Genomic DNA, 21,119 nt, shown 5'->3' with positions numbered 1-21,119 from the left:
TTCATGCAAAGATGGGCTTGATAAAAGACAGAAATAGTATGGACCTAACAGAAGCAGAAGATATTAAGAAGAGGTGGCAAGAATACACAGAAGAACTATACAAAAAAGATCTTCATGACCCAGATAATCACAATGATGTGATCACTCACCTAGAGCCAGACATCCCGGAGTGTAAAGTCAAGTGGGCTTTAGGAAGCATCACTAGGAACAAAGCTAGGGGAGGTGATGGAATTCCAGTTGAGCCATTTCAAATCCTGAAAGATGATGCTGTGAAAGTGCTACACTCCATATGCCAGCAAATTTGGAAAATTCAGCAGTGGTCACAGGACTGGAAAAGGTCAGTTTTCATTCCAATCCCGAAGAAAGGCAATGCCAAAGAATGCTTAAACTACCGCAGAATTGCACTCATCTCACATGCTAGTAAAGTAATGCTCCAAGTTCTCCAAGCCAGGCTTCAATAGTATGAACTGTGAACTTCCAAATGTTTAAGTTGGATTTAGAAAGAGCAGAGGAACCAGAGATCAAATTGCCAACATCCATTGGATCATGGTAAAACAAGAGAATCCAAGCAAACATCTATTTCTGCTTTATTGACTATGCCAAAGCCTTTGACTGTGTGGATCACAACAAACTGGAAAATTCTTAAAGAGATGGGAATACCAGACCACCTGAGAAATCTGTATGCAGGTCAAGAAGCAACAGTTAGAACTGGACATAGAACAACAGACTGGTTCCAAATTGGAAAAGGAGTACATCAAGGCTGTATATTGTCACCCTGTTTATTTAACTTCTATATATTTCACAACATGTGAAATACCAGACTGGATGACGTACAAGCTGGAATAAAGATTTCTGGGAGAAATATCAACAACCTCAGGTATGCAGATGACACCACCCTTATGGCAGAAAGTAAAGAAGAACTAAAGAAACTCTTGATGAAAGTGAATGAGGGAATGAAAAAGCTGACTTAAAACTCAACATTCAGAAAAACTAAGATTATGGCTTTTGGTCCCATCACTTCATAGCAAATAGATGTGGAGACAATGAAAACAGTGAGAGACTTTATTTTTGGGGGCTCCCAAATCACTGCAGATGGTGACTGCAGCCATGAAATTAAAAGATGCTTTCTCCTTGTAAGAAAAAGTATGACCAACCTAGACAGCATATTAAAAACCAGAGACATTACTTTGCTGACAAATGTCAGTCTGGAAAAAAGCTATGGTTTCTCCTGTAGTCATGAATGGATGTGAGAGTTGGAATATAAAAAAAGCTGAGTGCCAAAGAATTGATGCTTTTGAACTGTGGCGTTGGAGAATACCCTTGAGAGTCCCTTGGACTGCAAGGAGATCCAACCAGTCCACCCTAAAGGAAATCAGTCCTGAATATTCATTGGAAGAACTGATGTTGAAGCTGAAACTCCAATACTTTGGCTACCTGATGAGAAGAACTGACTCATTTGAAAAGACCCTGATGCTGGGAAAGACTGAAGTCAGGAAGAGAAGGCAACTACAGAGGATGAGATGGTTGGATGGCATCACCAACTCAATGGACATGAGTTTGAGTAAGCTCCGTAAGTTGGTGATGGACAGGGAATCCTGGCTTGCTACAGTCCATGGTGTCACAAAGATTTGGACACAACTGAGCGACTGAACTGAGGCCTATTGTTTACCAACTGAGCCAACAGGGAAGCCCTACACATACACACAAGAATCTGTTTTTAAAAACAATTCTTATGAAGAATGTTGTTAAACTTTGTAATGCCTTTTCAGCAACTATATAGTTTTTGTGTGATTTTCTGTTTATGAGTTGTTAATGTGGTGAGTTATATGCAGATTTCTGGTATTGAAGTATTCTTGCATTCTTTGAATAAGACATATTGTCTTGGTTTATTTATTTTTTTTAAGTTGAAGTGTAGTTGTTTTATAATAATGTGTTAGTTTCAGGTGTACAGCAAAGTGATTTGATTATACACACACGTATATATTTATTCTTTTGTAGATTTTTCTCCATTATGTGTTATTACAAGATACTGAATATAGTTTCTTGTGCTACATAGAAAGTCTTTGTTGTTTACTTTATATATAGTAGTGTGTATCTATTAACCCTATATTCTTAATTTGTCTCATGGTTTGTTATTTTTTAAAAATTCTAATGCATTCAGATATGCAGATGACACCACCCTTGTGGCAGAAAGTGAAGAGGAACTAAAAAGCCTCTTGATGAAAATGAAAGACAAGAGTGAAAAAGTTGGCTTAAAGCTCAACATTCAGAAAACTAACATCATGGCATCTGGTCCCATCACTTCATGGGAAATAGATGGGGAAACAGTGGAAACAGTGTCAGACTTTATTTTTGGGGGCTCTGAAATCACTGCAGATGGTGACTGCAGCCATGAAATTAAAAGACGCTTACTCCTTGGAAGAAAAGTTATGACCAACCTAGATAGCATATTGAAAAGCAGAGACATTACTTTGCCAACAAAGGTTCGTCTAGTCAAGGCTATGGTTTTTCCAGTGGTCATATATGGATGTGAGAGTTGGACTGTGAAGAAGGCTGAGCGCTGAAGAATTGATGCTTTTGAATTGTGGTGTTGGAGAAGACTCTTGAGAGTCCCTTGGACTGCAAGGAGATCCAACCAATCCATTCTGAAGGAGATCAGCCCTGGGAGTTCTTTGGAAGGAATGATACTAAAGCTGAAACTCCAGTACTCTGGCCACTTCATGTGAAGAGTTGACTCATTGGAAAAGACTCGGATGCTGGGAGGGATTGGGGGCAGGAGGAAAAGGGGATGACAGAGGATGAGATGGCTGGATGGCATCACTGACTCGATGGACATGAGTCTGAGTGAACTCCGGGAGATGGTGATGGACAGGGAGGCCTGGTGTGCTGCGATTCATGGGTTCACAAATAGTCGGACACGACTGAGTGGCTGAACTGAACTAAATGCATTCTGCTTGCTAATATATTTGATATTTGGATTAGTATTTGTAAATGAAATTTGTAGTTTTCTTTTTTGTGCATGCTATTTTGTCAGGCTTTGTACCATTGTTACACTTGCTTCATAAAACTTATTTGGGTGATTTCCTTTAAAAATCTTTTTTCTAGAAGAGTTCAAATATTATTGGAGCTATTTGTTACTTAATAATAAGTCATTGCGATGTAATGCACGAAATAGTGACTATAGGTAGTAAAACTGTATTGTATTTGAAAGTTGCACACAGCAGCTTTCACACTTTCCAAAAATCAAACTCTTCTTGTTTGTTCAACTTTAAGTTCTCTTCACAAGAAAAAAAGTGTAACTATATGTGGTGATGAGGGTTAACTAGATTTATTTTGGTGATCAATTTGCATTATATACAAATAGTGAATTATGTTGCACACTTGAAACTAATATAATGTTATGGGTCAATTATATGTCAATTGAAAAACGTTTGGTAGAATTTCTTGATGAAAGAACTGGAGCCAGTTACTATTTTGAAGAATAACTCTTATACTTTTTCCTCTTTTTTTCTATTTAATTGTTATGTTCAAAATATATTCTGCTTATTTCACTTTGATTTCTTTCTGGACTCCAGAGTTGTTCCTGAACATTTTGTTATCATCTTGTCTTCTATGTCTTTCTCCTTGTGTTTTCTGTTGCCTTTGCTTTATGGAAATTGCTGTGTATTATTTATTACAAAGATATAACTTATAATTCAGTTCAGTTGCTCAGTCGTGTCCAACTCTTTGTAACCCCATGAATTGCAGCATGCCAGGCCTCCCTGTCAATCACCAACCCCGGAGTTCACTTAAACTCATGTCCATTAAGTCGCTGATGCCATCCAGCCATCTCATCCTCTATAGTCCCCTTCTCCTCCTGCCCCAATCCCTCCCAGCATCAGAGTCTTTTCCAATGAGTCAACTCTTCACATGAAGTGGCCAAAGTACTGGAGTTTCAGCTTTAGTATCATTTCTTCCAAAGAAATCCCAGGGCTGATCTCCTTCAGAATGGACTGGTTGGACCTCCTTGCTGTCCAAGGGACTCTCAAGAGTCTTCTCCAACACCACAGTTCAAAAGCATCAATTCTTTGGCACTCAGCTTTCTTCACAGTCCAACTCTCACATCCATACATGACCACAGGAAAAACCATAGCCTTAACTAGACAAACCTTTGTTGGCAAAGTAAGGTCTCTGCTTTTCAACATGCTATCTAGGTTGGTCATAACTTTTCTTCCAAGGAGTAAGCGTCTTTTAATTTCATGGCTGCAGTCACCATCTGCAGTGATTTTGGAGTCCCAAAAATTAAAGTCTGACACTGTTTCCACTGTTTCCCCATCTATTTCCCAAGAAGTGATGGGACTGGATGCCATGATGTTAGTTTTCTGAACATTGAGCTTTAAGCCGACTTTTTCACTCTCCTCTTTCACTTTTATCAAGAGGCTTTTTAGTTCCTCTTCACTTTCTGCCATAAGAGTGGTGTCATCTGCATATCTGAGGTTATTGATACTTTTCTTGGCAATCTTGATTCCAGCTTGTGTTTCTTCCAGCCCAGCATTTCTCATGATGTACTTCGCATATAAGTTAAACAAGCAGGGTGACAATATACAGCCTTGACATATTCCTTTTCCTATTTGGAACCACTGTGTTGTTCCATGTCCAGTTCTAACTGTTGCTTCTTGACATAATTACAAAGATGTAATTTTCAGATCTTCTCTGTGAAGTGTACCCTTTAAATAATATTTGCTGTGAATTCAACCTTGTCTGAAATCTTCCTCTATATGCATTTGCACGAAAGGCTTTTGCCAACTTGTTTTGTTTACAGCCACTTCTTTGAGGCATGACTATCAGACACAGCTGTGCCCTGCCTCACATTCTTGTGGCCCACTTTTCACTCCAGCTGTTGTTGCAGCAGCTGGCTCTCTGTATGTATAATCTGACTACCTCACCTTGTCTGTAACATGAAGTTGTGTATTTTTACATACCTGCTCAGTTGTTATTATGGGCAAAAATTCATGACTAATGGGGACAGGGGACAGTGATGTGAAAATTTTCCATCTCTTGGGTGGAAAGGTATATTCTGAGATATATTCACATGGCTGCACAGAGCTCCCAGTGGGATCATGCTCAGGTAGTCCATGGGTAATCAGCTTTATGACACAGCACTTCCTTGTTTCACCTTTCTCTGCCCTCCACTCCTGATTCTTGTGGTTGCTGCTGCTACTGCTGCTAAGTCGCTTCAGTCATGTCCGACTCTGTGCGACCCCATAGACGTCAGCCCACCAGGCTCTGCCATCTCTGGGATTCTCCAGGCAAGAGCGCTGGAGTGGGTTGCCATTGCCTTTTCCAATGCATGAAAGTGAAAAAAGAAAGTAAATTCGCTCAGTCGTGTCCGACTCTTAGCGACCTCATGGACCGCCGCCTACCAGGGTCCTCTGTCCATGGGATTTTCCAGGCAAGAGTACTGGAGTGGGTTGCCATTGCCTTCTCCAGACTCTTGTAGTTACGTCCCCAAATCAACCACCTATTTCAGGCTGCTTTTTCAGGGAAGCCTAAGTTAGGACATCATGATTTTTGAATTTTGCAGTGAACTGACTCTTGCTTTGTGCTCCTCTTTTAACACACTCTTACACTATATATACAAAACATACAGTATGTTTATTTATATGAGCTATATTTTTCTTAATTCTCTTATGTTTAATTCGTTCTGTAAAAATTAATAAATAGCAACCTCAGCTAAATAGAGTTGGGAGACTAGCAGAGGGCGCTCTCATGGCCTGAACTGATAGCAGAGCCCAATAGGAAGAAGACAGACCCCTCTTCTTTCCTAGCGAGTACTCAACCAGTGAAAAGCCATGGACTCTATTAACAACAGCCCTCCCAACTTCCTTTTCTCCTCAATAAGCATTCTTCTTCCCTTGTCATGAGGGGAATTCGCTCATAGTTGCAAACTCTGAATTATAGCTATCTGCTGTCCATCGTTGCTAGAGAAATATCTGGCAATTTGTTTCAGGTCAACACTTCTATATTCCCTTTTTCACCATATGATTTGTATGTTTCTGTGTAGAAATATTTTCAGAGCTTTTGGTTTCAAACTAGTTTATTTAGGGGTTCCATTTTCACTCCTCAATAGGTTACGTGTATTTCTCATATATGTGTTCACTGTATGGTTCATCTAGTTCTAAAAGGTTACTGAGTGTCTTGATCAGCCAACCATCTTCCTAACAAGATTTGTTGACAAGTCCTGGGTTTTCTGCTAGAACTTCATTCAATTTAGTTACTTCTCCTGATAGAGGAGAATAGAGTTCTCAGCAGCTTTCACACTTTCCAAAGCACTAAACTCCTCTTGTTTGCTTAACTTTGTCCCAGCCTCAGGCAGACTACAGTAAACATCTTCCAAAGCTTCTTGTGCAAAATTGCTCATTCTCACTGTTCTGACACTGTTCCCTTTTGGTATCCATTTATGTCTGTAAATTTACGCATGGAGAGCAGAGCATGGTTGTCCACAGCATCTAGATGTTCACTGTGCACAGCCCCTAAAGCTGTGGTGGGCAGGGACAGGTAGGTGCCCACGCAATGGGGTGCAGGCTGCTGACCCTAGGCCCCAGGCTCTGCTGCGTGCACTCAGTCGTGTCTGACTCTTTGTAACCTGTATGGACAGCCCGGCTCCTCTGTCCATGGAATTTTCCAGGCAAGAATATTGGAGTGGGTTGCTATTTCTTCCTCCAGGAGATCTCTTAAACCCAGGGATCAAACCCATCCTCTGTGTCCCCTGCATTAATAAGTGGATTCTTTTACCACTGAGCCACCTGAGAAACCCCATTTTCTGTGAGGCCCTTCAACATATTTTTGTTTCAGCATTTCCTTTTGTATTTTTATGAACTGTTGTTGTAGGAGGTCATCAAAAGGATGTGACCGCTGGTTGATCCTAGAGCTGGACCAGGGCAATAGGAGGTTCCTCACCCCCTCCCCTGTCCTTGTAATATACTCCTTGCTCTCTATTCCCTCAGTGGGAACTATTCTCAAAGATGTAGCCTTGGGAGAGCACTATATTGTTGAGAGGATCTGGACTGTGCAGGTGACTGAACCTTGTTTTAAGCCCTCTGCATAAACTTTAAGATTCTAGTGGGCAGGTGTAGTGTCTACTTGTTACCCACCTGGGTTCTTGGACTCTTTAATCAATACAAATTGATAACAGGCCAGAGAAGGAGTTCAGGCAAAGCTTTATGGTGGCCTGTGGTGCTGCAGGAAGGGAGGGAAACAACTCACAGGTGCCCTTGCTGGTTCCCTGGGGGTTGGGGCGAGCTGGTTCCTTAAATAGGGTGTGTGTTGGTGGGGGTAGTGGAGGATGGGTGAGTTGACCGGACGGAGTGGCTTAGGTAGTCTGCTTGCAACATTGGCGGTGCTCAGCACAGGGATCATGCTCAGTACCCTGCTTTTGCTTCCACACCTCCCTGCAGTTGGATTTTGGCTTTTTCCTATTTGTTCCTGATTCGCCCCGACTGCGTATGTGTGCAGTTATTTTTGGTCCCTTATAGTTTCTTCGAATCTGTTGCTGGAGGAGTAGATGTCTGTTTAGGTGCACATACTGCAACAAAGGGTCCCAGGCCCCAGCCTGTCTCATGCTCCTGGTGCTGCCACCCAAGACAAGCCTGGTAAGTGAGTTAGTTCTCTTACTTGGTTAACCTGAAACCTACCAGTCTGGGATGGCCTGCCTCTCTCTTTGGTTTCTTTTGGCACTCTGTGTATGGATACCGGTTTGTGAGCCAACAACTATACTTGATTCCTTTCTGTAAGCAATGATGGAACTAGTACAATTCTAATTTCTCCATTTTCCTCTCTTTCTATTATTTTGCCATGCAGTTTTCCTGTTGAATATATTTTTTACTAATGTTACCTTTATATCTTTAACATGCCATAATTACTTAATTTATTACACCTGTAGAAGATCTTTTGCTAACAGGTGATGAGATGAATAAACCCATGTGTATTTGCTGCCTCTCTTCTTCCCTTTCCTATCAACTTTCTTTACATATTCTTTTTGTCCATTTATGTTCTCTTTTGTATAGCTTCCAGATTATTTTAATTTTATGATAAAATGAATTCAATACTCATTCTTTCTTGTGCCACAGTTTTTCATTTAATTCTTTGGTAATTCCTATAGAAAAGTTTTGAAATATATTTTAATTTTTCATTAAAAATTTTTTTCGCTTGTGTTTATATTTGGACCAGAGTTTTGTTATGTCTTATATATTCCAGTTTCTTCAGACTTTTTTCTTCATTGCTTTGTAGTCTCCTCATATTAAAAATTGCTTTGGAAAAGCCTGAAGTCTGTTAAATTTTTAACTGTTTTCTGATGACATTTTTTGTTGGTTGTACAAAGTATTCTTTACTCAAATTTGTAATTTGCAGTTTTTAGTAGATTATGTTTTTCTGCTGATTGTATATATAATTTAAGTACATTCATGTTCTAATTTTTGGTTGTGTTGTCTTTCTTAGCATTTCTTCATATGCTTTGGAGTTTTGTTCAAAAGGTTAATTTTGAATTGTTATTTCTTCACATTTCTCTTCTGTTCCCACTCTTCCCTTCCTACGGGTTTAGTGATTGACTAGGACTGCAGTCCATGGGCAGGTCTCATTATTCATTCTGTGGCTCCTGCTTCTAAGTGTCAGTGAGAATTCACAGCTGTGGTCACTGAGCCATTGGAGTGCTTGGTTAGTTTTTGGTTGAGAGACTGTGCCTGTATTTTTGATGTCCCTAGGCCTTAAGTGACTATGATTTCTCACAGTTGAGACTTGGTACTCAGTACTGCACTGTTTACATGGTAGCAATATTGACCATTTGCACCAGATAATTCTTTGCTGTGGGGGACTTTTTTGTCTGTTTGTGTGATAGAACGTTTCACAGAATCTTTAGCCTCTATACACTAGATGTGAGTAGCATCTTTACATCTCCAGTTCTGACAATCAGAATACTTCCTGTCATTACCAAGTGTTTCCTGTGGGACAAAAACACCTCCAACAGAGAACCACTGTTTTAGGCAAATGGTGGGAATTTATTTTAATTTTTTATCCAAAAAGGGAAATAGCCCCACCAAAGTCTCTTTTTCCCTGTATGCTGTGCATGCTAAGTCACTTCTGTTGTGTCTGACTCTTTGTGACTCTATGGACTGTAGCCAACCAGGCTCCTCTGTCTGTGGGATTTTCCAGGCAAGAACAGTAGAGACGGTTGCCATTTCCTTCTCCAGGGGATATTCCTGACCGAGGGATCGAACCTGCTGTCTCTTATGTCTTCTGCACTGGCAGGCAGGTTCTTTAGCACTAGTGCCCACTTCCACTGGGAAGCCCACTTCCCTGCATGCTCCATGTATGCTAAGTCGCTTCAGTGGTGTCTGATTCTTTGCAACCCCATGGACTGTGGCCCGCCAGGCTCCTCTACCCATGGGACTCTCCAGGCAAGAACACTGGAGTGGGTTGACATTTCCTTCTCCCTGCATGCTAGTCACCTTTTTTTTTTTTTTTTTTTCGGAACTAGAGGTCTACAGCTCATGACTTTAGCCTGGCTGAGTGCTTTTTATCTTTACTCCTTTTCATTAAAGAAATGTTTATCTTGATTTTGAGATGTCTGTAACTATTTTTACCTTTGTGTATTATTGCTCATTGCTTGGAGCAAATAGGTTGCATCAAAGTCAGAACTAATGAAGCTATCCTTACTGGAAATCTTCACCACTGTTATATTTATAGAGTGGCCAGTATACTTGTACTCCAGTTCAGTCACCTCCAAAATAGCGGATAAAATAAGAGTGGTAAGTGAAAGCTAGTATCACGTTCTTGAGTTATGGTACTCCTCTGTCCACCATCATTCATTTCACCCACCATTCCCAACATGCTAGATTGTTCCTATTAGTACACAAAAAACTCTTATTCTGGTTTAACCAAAATACCCCATGTAATCTGCCTTTGGCCTATCTCTCTGACATCTGGTAACCACTATAATCACAGGAGGATTCTCTTTCTCTTTCTACCAAGTTAAGCTTGCTTTTCTTTTTTTTATTCATACATATACCCATCTTGAATTTTCCAAAGAAAATTGTACAACTTTGCATAGATTGCTTTCAACAAAGGATTATTTATACATTTTAAAAAAGATGGCAGAGATTGAAATAAAAAGAACCCAAAGATTATTTCTAGAAAAGCTACAAGTTCATTTCATTTTAGAACACTGTGGGATCTTTCAATATCTTTGTTCAATTTGTTTCTCTTGGTTACTTAAATGTCAGTTTAAATATCACCTTCAGCAGAGGTAACTATACAATCAAGCATATCTGCTCAATTATTCTCTTACATTGCCCTATTTTAGTTCTCTCTGTATAAGCTTCTACTCACCAATATTCTCTTACATATGTATTTGTTTATTTTTCATTTCTGTCTACTATAATGTAAACTCCTTGAGGGCAAAGACCTTCTAGTTTTTGTTTAGTGTACTATATTTTTAGTGACACCAATAAACCTGACACATAGAAATAAATGATATTTACTGAATAATAAATGTAAAAGTGCTATGCTTGAATACTCTTGATCTGTTTCTTTAGTAAAATTATCCTGAAAGGATACTTGAAGTGCCCTCTCATTCTCAACAAAGTTTTTAGAGTAATTGCTTAATAAATATATTAAATGTGACATCAGTCCCATTTTGTCATATCCTAGGCCCATTTTCATGGGGAAATGAGCAAATGATCTCTGGTGTAAATGTCTTACAAAGATAATGTTATCTAAGAGACAAGCTTAAATGCTAATTGAAGTTGCTTCAGTAGTTGGTGGCTGGCTTTTTTGAACTATATTTAGAGGTCACGTATTTATTCTTCAGGGCATTGTATGTTGAAGCATCTAATTGGATTTAAAAGTTTTGTTTATCTTTTTGCTATTTATAAAAATTATTAATTATAAAAAAGGTATAAATTGTTCTAAGGAGTTAGCTTGGAAAATATGTGTGTGCTTATTAGATAATAGATTAGGTCATGCATACTTTCAGTTCAGTTCAGTCACTCAGTCGTGTCTGACTCTTTGCGACCCCATGGACTGCAGCACGCCAGGCTTCCCTGTCCATCACCAATTCACAGAGCTTACTCAAACTCCAGTCCATCAAGTCAGTGATGTCACCAACTATCATCATCCATCGTCCCCTTCTCTTCCTGCCTTCAATCCTTCCCAGCAGCAGGGTCTTTTCCAATGAGTCAATTCTTCTCATCAGGTGGCCAAAGTATTGGAGTTTCAGCTTCAGCATCGGTCCTTCCAGTGAATATTCAGGACCGATTTCCTTTAGGATGGACTGGTTGGATCTCCTTGTAGTCCAAGGGACTCAAGAATCTTCTCCAACACCACAGTTCAAAAGCATCAATTCTTCGGTGCTTTGCTTTCTTTATAGTCCAACTCTCACATTCATACACAACTACTGGAAAAACCATAGCTTTTTTATAGATGGACCTTTGTCAGCAAAATAATGTCTCTGCTTTTTAATATGCTGACTAGTTTTTTTTCCAAGGAGCAAGTGTCTTTCAGTTTCATGGCTACAGTCACCATCTGCAGTGATTTTGGAGTCCAAGAAAGTAAAGTCTCTCACTGTTTCCATTGTTTCCCCATCTATTTGCCATGAAGTGATGGGACCAGAAAATGATGTTCGTTTTTGAATGTTGAGTTTTAAGCCAGCTTTTTCAGTCTCCTTTTTCACTTTCATCAATAGGCTCTTTAGATCCTCTTTGCTTTCTTCCATAAGGGTGGTGTCATCTGCATATCAGAGGTTATTGATATTTCTCCAGGCAATCTTGATTCTAGCTTGTGATTCATCCAGCCCGGAATTTTGCATGATGTACTCTGCATATAAGTTAAATAAACAGGGTAACAATATGCAGCCTTAACATATTCCTTTCCCAATTTGGAGCCAGTCTGTTGTTCCATGTATCGTTCTAACTGTTGCTTTCTGACCTGCATACAGGTTTCTCAGGAGACAGGTCAAGTGGTCTGATATTCCCATCCCTTTAAGAATGTTCCACAGTTTATTGTGATCCACACAGTCAAAGGCTTTGGCATAGTCAATAAAGCAAGAACAGATGTTTTACTGGAACTTTCTTGCTTTTTCCATGATCCAAAGGATGTTGGCAATTTGATCTCTAGTTCCTCTGCCTTTTCTAAATCCAGCTTGAACATCTGAAAGTTTTCAGTTCACGTACTGTTGAAGCCTGGCTTGGAAAATTTTGAACATTACTTTGCTAGCATGTGAGATGACTACAGTTGTGCAGTAGTTTGAACATTCTTTGGCATTGCTTTTCTTTGGGATTGGAATGAAAATGGACTTTTCCAGTCCTGTGGTCACTGCTGAGTTTTCCAAATTTGCTGACATACTGAGTGTAGCACTTTCACAGCATCATCTTTTAGGATTTGAAATAGCTCAACTGGGATTCCATCACCTCCACTAGCTTTGTTTGTAGTGATGCTTCCTAAGGCCCACTTGACTTTGCATTCTAGAGTGTCTGCCTCTAGTTGAGTGATCACACTATGGTGGTTATCTGGGTCATGAAGATCTTTTTTGTACAGTTCTTCTGCATATTCTTGCTGCCTCTTCTTAATATCTTCTGTTTCTGTTAGGTCAATACCATTTCTGTCATTTATTGTGCCTATCTTTGCATAAAATGTTCCCTTGGTATCTCTAATTTTCTTGAAGAGATCTTTAGTCTTTCCCATTCTATTGCTTTCCTTTATTTCTTTGCACTGATCACTGAGGAAGGCTTTCTTATCTCCTCTTGCTATTGTTTGGAACTCTACATTCAGATGGGTATATCTTTCCTTTTCTGCTTTGCCTTTAGCTTCTCTTCTTTTCTCAGCTATTTGTAAGGCCTCCTCAGACAACCATTTTGCCTTTTTGCATTTCTTTTTCTTGGGGATGGTCTTAGTCAATGACTCCTGTACATGCATGCTTTAGTTACTGGCTTTTGTTCCAAATATTTTTGTGGTATTTTAACAAAGAAGTGTCTCAAGAAGAGAAAGGTATACGGGCCTGTGAAAATAAGGTTGTCAAGCCAAGAAGTTAAATCTGTATTTCAGTTGATTTATCTGGAAAATGGTACTAATAATAGTTAATCTCTTTTGACTTTAGATGATGACTGTGATAATCAAATTAAATCAATGTATAAGTGCTTTGAACACAGCATGGTAAAAATGCAAGTTATTACCAGTAGCCACAACAAAATGACCACAGTAATATTGAGTTAGCTTTAGGATATTAGATAAAGACTGTAATTCCATGGGTGGCATTTCCTTTCTGTCCTTTGAGAGATGATGTCATTGTTTTGAAGACCTCTAGGACCCATAGCCCTCCAGATTCTCAGTGTATACTGGATACCATTTGGTGGGCCAGCATTTGATAATGATAACCACTTGGTAACCATAACTAGTGTCTTTCTCCTTATAACTTTCATTGGTGAAGTTTGTTTCAGCTTTATAAGAATGCTGATTACAGTGCTGAGAGTGCCTCAAATTTCCTGTTCTCTTCTTTCCTCCTTTTCTTCTTTCTGGAAGTATAAGTTTAAATGCATTCCCAAAGGTTTTGAGTGGAGCTGATATGATTAGATTTGTTTCTGGAATTTAGATGGTAATCAAGAGTAAAAAAGTTACTGCCAGAAGTCTTAGTTAGAATATATTATATCTGCAGCAAACTTTAGATGTAGACTGTGCCCTCAGCAGTACTCTTCTATGATGTAGAACTGTTTGAGAGAAGAGAAGTCATGGATTCCTATGTATTAGAATTGCATTTTGTTTTATAACTCGGTGGTATATCCATACAACTTCCAAACAAATGAGTTAGTTCAGTAAACACCTGAAAAAGTATGGAAATAATGACACTAAAATGTGTTTCTCTTATTTTGTTCTTGCCAGTACACACACTTACAAACATATGTGTAATTTTTAGACAGTTGAGAAGGTTAAGCTAAAGGTGAAAATTCTTTTTTCTAAAGATGTTCTCTGAAGGGGTCTGGATGGCAAAAATGACACACTATCATTAAAAAAGGCAAATTTACTCAGCACCAATAGTATTTTTAGGGTAAAAAATTGTTTATTATAATTTTAATAATGCAAATTTACCTGTTAAAAAACTAATTTTTATTACAGAGTATTTTTTCTTTATATTTACTAACACAATATTGCAATCTCTCCATAATTTCTGAGCAGTTTTGACATATGTCATAGCATATGAAAAACTGAGTCTTTTAAGTGTACAATTTAGTGGTCTATTATTGTGTTAACAGGTTTTATAACTGTTAACTGTTGTCTGATTCTAAAACATTTCCATCACCTTGAAACAAAACTCCCATTAGCACTAACTCCCCATTCTCTCCTTCTCTCAGCTCCTGACAACTACTAACCTTTTTCACCCTATGGATTTACCTATTCTGGCCATTTTATAAAAAAGAGATCATACATTATTTTGCCTTTGTGATTGACTCCCTGCACTTAGCATAATGTATTTAGCCTTGCACTTAGCATAATGTATTTAGTGTTCATAATTGACTTACTGATAGCTTATGTCATCACTTTATTCCTTTTTAATGACTGAATAATAACATCAACATTTCATTCCTTTGTATGGCTGAATAATATTCTGTTGTATAAGGATGATTTATTTTTCCAATGTTGATTTTCATTTTCTTGGCTATTATAACTAATGTTACTATGAGCATTAGTGTACAGGTTTTTGTGTGGATATATGTTTCCAGTTCTCCTGCATGTGTATCTAGGCATAGAATTCTGAGTTATATGAAAACACTATGTTTAACTTTTACTGAAACTGCCAAACTGTTTTCTAAGTGGAGGTGTCATTTTATAATTCCATGAACAATTTATGAAATCCTTGCCAGCACTTACTATTTTTTTTCCTTTTAGCAATCTTAGTCAATGTGAAGTACTGTCTATGGTTTTGATTTGTAGTACCATGATAACTAGTGATGTTGAACATTCCTTGGGAGGATATCTTCCTTGGAGAAATGGTTATTCAGATCCTTTGCTTGGGTTATTTATCTTTTAATGGTGGATTTCCGAGTCCTTTATATAGTCTTCATGCAAGACATTTATCAGATATAAAATTTGTACATATTTTATCATTTTCTATGGATTGTCTTTTCACTCTCTTGAAAGTGTGATTTAAAAAATAATTGTGATGTAACTGATATAACATTATATTGACTTCAGGTATACAACATAATGATTTAATAATATTTTTACATATTGAGAAATGATCACCACAGTAAGTCTATTGATAGCGTGCTTTGAACAAAATATTTTAATTTTGATAATCTCTGATTTGTCTAATTTTTCTTTTTTTGCTTGTGCTTTTGGTTTTCATTTCCAAGAAATCATTGCCAAATCACAGATAAAAGAGATTTACTCTGAAGAATTGACTAAGAGTTTTATGGCTTTAGAGAGATTCTTCCATTTTGGTCTATGATTCATTTTAAGTTAATATTTGTATATTTTGTGAGGTTCAGTTCAGTTCAGTCACTCAGTCATGTCCAACTCTTTGCAACCCCATGAACCCACAGCATGCCAGGCCTCCCTGTCCATCACCAAATCCTGGAGTCCACCCAAACCCATGTCCATCAAGTCGGTGATGCCATCCAACCATCTCATCCTCTGTCGTCCCCTTCTCCTGCCATCAGTCTTTCCCAGGACTAGGGTCTTCTCCAATGAGTCAGTTCTTCCCATCAGGTGGCCAAAGTATTGGAGTTTCAGCTTCAACATCAGTCCTTCCAATGAACACTCAGGACTGATTTCCATTAGGATGGACTAGTTGGATCTCCTTGCAGTCCCAGGGAATCTCAAGAGTTTCTCTAACACCACACTTCAAAAGCATCAATTCTTCAACACTCAGCTTTCTTTATAGTCCAACTCTCACATCCATACATGACCACTGGAAAAACCATAGCCTTGACTAGACAGACCTTTGTTGGCAAAGTAATGTCTCTGCTTTTCAATATGCTATCTAGGTTGGTCACAACTTTCCTTCCAAGGAGTAAGTGTCTTTTAATTTCATGGCTGCAATCATCATCTGCAGTGATTTTGGAGCCCAGAAAAATAAAGTCAGCCACTGTTTCCCCATCTATTTCCCATGAAGTGATGGGACCGGATGCCATGATCTTCATTTTCTGAATGTTGAGCTTTAAGCCAACTTTTCACTCTCCTCTTTCACTTTCATCAAGAGGCTTTTTAGTTCCTCTTCACTTTCTGCCATAAAGGTGGTGTCATCTGCATATCTGAGGTTATTGATATTTCTCCCAGCAGTCTTGATTCCAGCTTGTGTTTCTTCCAGTCCAGCGTTTCTCATGATGTACTCTGCATAGAAGTTAAATAAGCAGGGTGACAATATACAGCCTTGACATATTCCCTTTCCTATTTGGACCCAGTCTGTTGTTCCATGTCCAGTTCTAACTGTTGCTTCCTGACCTGCATACAGGTTCCTCAAGAGGCAGGTCAGGTGGTCTGGTATTCCCATATCTCAGAATTTTCCACAGTTTATTGTGATCCACACAGTCAAAGGCTTTGGCATAGTCAATACAGCAGAAATAGATGTTTTTCTGGAATTCTCTTGCTTTTTCTATGATCCAGCAGATGTTGGCAATTTGATCTCTGGCTCATCTGCCTTTCTAAAATCAGCTTGAACATCTGGAAGTTTATGGTTCATGTACTGCTAAAGCCTGGTTTGGAGAATTTTAAGCATTACTTTACTAGCATGTGAGATGAGTGCAATTGTGCAGTAGTTTGAATATTCTTTGGCATTGCCTTTCTTTGGGGTTGGAATGAAAACTGACCTTCTCCAGTCCTGTGGCCACTGCTGTGTTTTCCAAATTTGCTGGCATATTGAGTGCAGCACTTTCACAGCATCATCTTTCAGGATTTGAAATAGCTCAACTGGAGTTCCATCACCTCCCCTAGTTTTGTTCCTAGTGATGCTTCCTAAGGCCCACTTGACTTCCCGTTCCAGGATGTCTGGCTCTAGGTGAGTGATCACACCATCGTGATTATCTGGGTCTTGAAGATCTTTTTTGTGTAGTTCTTCTGTGTATTCTTGCTACGTCTTCTTAATATCTTCTGCTTCTGTTAGGTCCCTACCATTTCTGTCCTTTATTGAGCCCATCTTTGCATAAAATGTTCCCTTGGTATCTCTGATTTTTCTTGAAGAGATCTAGTCATTCCTGTTCTATTGTTTTCCTCTATTTCTTTGCGCTGATCACTGGGGAAGGCTTTCATATTTCTCTTTGCTATTCTTTGGAACTCTGAGTTCAAATGGGTATATTTTTCCTTCTCTCCTTTGCTTTTCACTTCCCTTCCTTTCACAGCTATTTGTAGCAGCTATTTGTAAGGCCTCTTCAGACAGCCATTTTGTTTTTTTGCACTTCTTTTTCTTGGGGATGGTCTTGATTCCTGTCTCCTGTACAATGTCACTAACCTCCATCCATAGTTGATCAGGCACTCTCTCTAATAGATTTAGTCATTTAAATCTATTTCTCACTTCCACTGTATAGTCATAAGGGATTTGATTTAGGTCATACCTGAATGGTCTAGAGGTTTTCTCTACTTTCTTCTATTTCAGCCTGAATATGGCAGTAAGGAGTTCATGATCTGAGCCATAGTCAGCTCCTGGTCTTGTTTTTGCTGACTGTATAGTTAGGTCACAATTTTATTCTTTGCATATATATTCAGTTATTTCTGTGCAATTCTCACCCTCTTCCCTTTCATTGAATTGGCCCTTGCAAAAAATGTAAGAAATTATTTGTGTTCTCTCAACTCTATTGATATGTTTATCTTGACTACTGTAGCTTCATGATAAAATATCCCAGCTTTTTTGAGATAATAGATGTATAACATCATGTGAGTTTGAGGTGTACAATATAACATGATACATATATATGTTGTAAAATAATTACCATAGTAATGTTAGTTAGCACGTCTATTACCTAATGTAATTATTGTTGACTTTTGTTGTGAGAACATTTAATATTTACTCTCTTAGCAGTTTTTAAGTATATAATACAGTATTGTTAATTATAGCCATCATGCTTTGTATTAGATCCCTCATAACTTATTTGTCTTATAAATGGAAATTTATACCTTTTGACCAACATCTCCCTACTTTCCCCAACTGCCTGTCCCTGGCAACCACTATTCTACTCTGTTTCTATGAATCTGGCTTTTAATATTTAGTATAGTATTTGCCTCTCTGTCTGACTTATGTCGCATACCATAATGCACTCAAGGTTCATCCATGTGGCCACATGTTGAAGGACTTTCTTCCTTCTTATAAATATTTTTTCTTTAGCAGATTCTTTACCAGATGAACTGCCAGGGAAACCACATAGTATTTGTCTTTCTCTGTCTGACTTATGTCACCTACCATAATCCACTCAAGGTCCATGCATGTTGACACATGTGCCAGGATTTCCTTCCTTCTTATGAATGAATAATATTCCTTTATGCTGCTGCTGCTGCTAAGTCACTTCAGTAGTGTCCGACTCTGTGCGACCCCTTAGATGGTAGCCCACCAGGCTTCCACATCCCTGGGATTCTCCAGGCAAGAACACTGGAATGGGTTGCCATTGCCTTCTCCAATGCAAGAAAGTGAAAAGTGAAAGTGAAGATGCTCAGTCGTGTCCAACTCTTAGCAACCCCATGGACTGCAGCCTACCAGGCTCCTCCATCCATGGGATTCTCCAGGCAGGAGTACTGGAGTGGGGTGCCATTGCCTTCTCCTAATATTCCTTTATAGGTATATGTATATATGTCACATTTTCTTTATCCATTCATCTGTTATAAACACTTAAGTTGTTACCATGTCTTGGCTGTTGTGAATAATGTGATAAACAGGGGAGTGAAGATATCTCCTTGAGACTGTAATTCCATTCATTTCAGAAATATATCCCCATATGGATTGTTGGGTCATATGGCAGTTCTAGTTTTGTGAGGGACCTCCATACTGTTTTCTATAATGGCTACATCAATTAACATTCTCACTTTCAGAGCTCCAGGTTTCCCTTTTCTCCATATCCTTAACATCATCATTGTTATCTCTTGTCATTTTGATAATACCCATTCTAACATATGTGAAGTAATATATCATTATGGCTTTGATTCCCATGTAATTAATGATGTAGAACCTCTTTTCAAGTACTTATTGCCCATTTGTATGTCTTCAGGTCCTCTGCTCACTTTAAATTGCATTGTATTTGTATGTATGTATGCTGTTCTATAAGTTCACTATGCATTTTGAATATTAATCCCTTGTCAGCTATACGGTTTGTTAATATTTTCTCCCATTCTGTAGGTTGCTTATTCATTTTGTTGATTTGTATTGCTGTGCAGAAGTTTTTTTTTTTTTTTTAATTTGATATAGACCCATCTGTTTGTTTTTGCTTTTGTTGCTTGTGCTTTTTGTGTCATATACAAAAAAACTTGTCATATTCAAAAAGCTGTTCCCAAGACTAATATCAAGGAATGTTTTCTCTGTGTTTTCTTCTAGGCATTTTACATCAGATCTTAAGTGTGTAATTCATTTCAGTTAATTTTTGTGAGCTGTGCATGACAAAAGTTCAATTTTATTCTTTTGCATGTGGATATTCAGTTTTCTCAACATCATTTATTGAAAAGACTTTTCTCTGTTGAGTATTTTTGGCTCCTTTATTATCTGACCTTATAAACATGGATTTGTTTCTGGGCTTTCGTCTGGTTCCATTGGTCTATGTGTTTGTTTTCTTGCCATTACCACATTGTTTTCATTATGATAGTTTTGATGTATCGTTTGAATTCAGGAAATGTTGTATTCTCAGATTTATTCTTCCTTCTCAAGATTGCTTTGGCTATTTGAGGTCTGTACAAATAGTCATTTGGCTAATTATTCTGTACAAATTATAGGATTGTCTACTATTTCTGTGAAAGAAAAAAAAAAAACACCAAACCACTGTTTGATAGGGATATCATTGAATCTATGGATGGCTTTGAGTTGTATGCACACTTTAGCAATATTAATTCTTCTGATCTATGAACAAGGAATATCATCATTCCAGTCTTTTGTTTCTTTTATCAGTGTATTATAGTTTTCAGCATGTATGTCTTTCATCTCCTTGGTTAAATTTATTCCTAAGTATTCTATTGTTTTTAAAACTATTGTAAATAAGATCATTTTCTTTATTACTCTTTCAGGTATTTTGTTGTTAGTGTTACAAATTCAACATTGTTTGTGTGTTGATTTTGTATCCTGCAACTTTACCAAATTTGTGTATTAGTTTTAACAACAGATGAAATCTTTAGGATTTTCTATATATAGGATTATGTCATTAGCAAACAGATATAATTTTACTTTTCTTCCCCCCAATTTTCCTGTCTTTTTCTTGCTAATTACCAATTACTCTGCTCTGGCTAACATTTCTGTTACTATGTTGAATAGAGTGATGAGAGAGGACATGTTGTCTTGTTTCTGGTCTCATAGGAAAAGCTTTTAGCTTTTCACATTGAATATGATATATATATGTTTGTCATATATGGCCTTTATTATGTTGAGGTATGTTATATCCAATTTGTTGAGAGTTTTAATCATGGAATTATTTGTTTTCTTCATCTACTGAGAACATCTTATGAATTTTATCCTTCATTCTATAATGTGTATGCTTGTTTATTTGCATGTATTGAATCCTACTTGTTCATGGTGTATACTTTTTATACAATATTGAATTTGATTTGTTTGTATTCTGCTGAGAACTTTTCCATCTATATTCATTGTGGGTGTTGACTATAGTTTTCTTCTCTTGTAGTGTCCTTACCTGGCTTTTAGTATCAGAGTAATTATGGCTTTGCAAAATGGGTTTGGAGTTGTTCCCTCCTTTTCAATTTCTGGGAGAGTTTGAGAAGGACTAGCATTAATTCTGATTTAAATGTCTGGTAGAAAAAAAAAGAAAAAAAATGTCTGGTAGAATTTGCAAGTGGGGCCACCTAGTCCAGGTTTTTCTTTGTTGGATATTTTTGATTACTGATTCATTCTCCTTAGTCATTATTGATATGTTCAGATTTTCTATCTCTTCCCAATCCACTCTTAGTAAGTTGTATAT

This window comes from Budorcas taxicolor, chromosome 8, assembly GCF_023091745.1.
Source record: "Budorcas taxicolor isolate Tak-1 chromosome 8, Takin1.1, whole genome shotgun sequence".
NCBI classification, from domain to species: Eukaryota; Metazoa; Chordata; class Mammalia; order Artiodactyla; family Bovidae; genus Budorcas; species Budorcas taxicolor.
Note: the sequence above shows the minus strand (reverse complement) of the source record.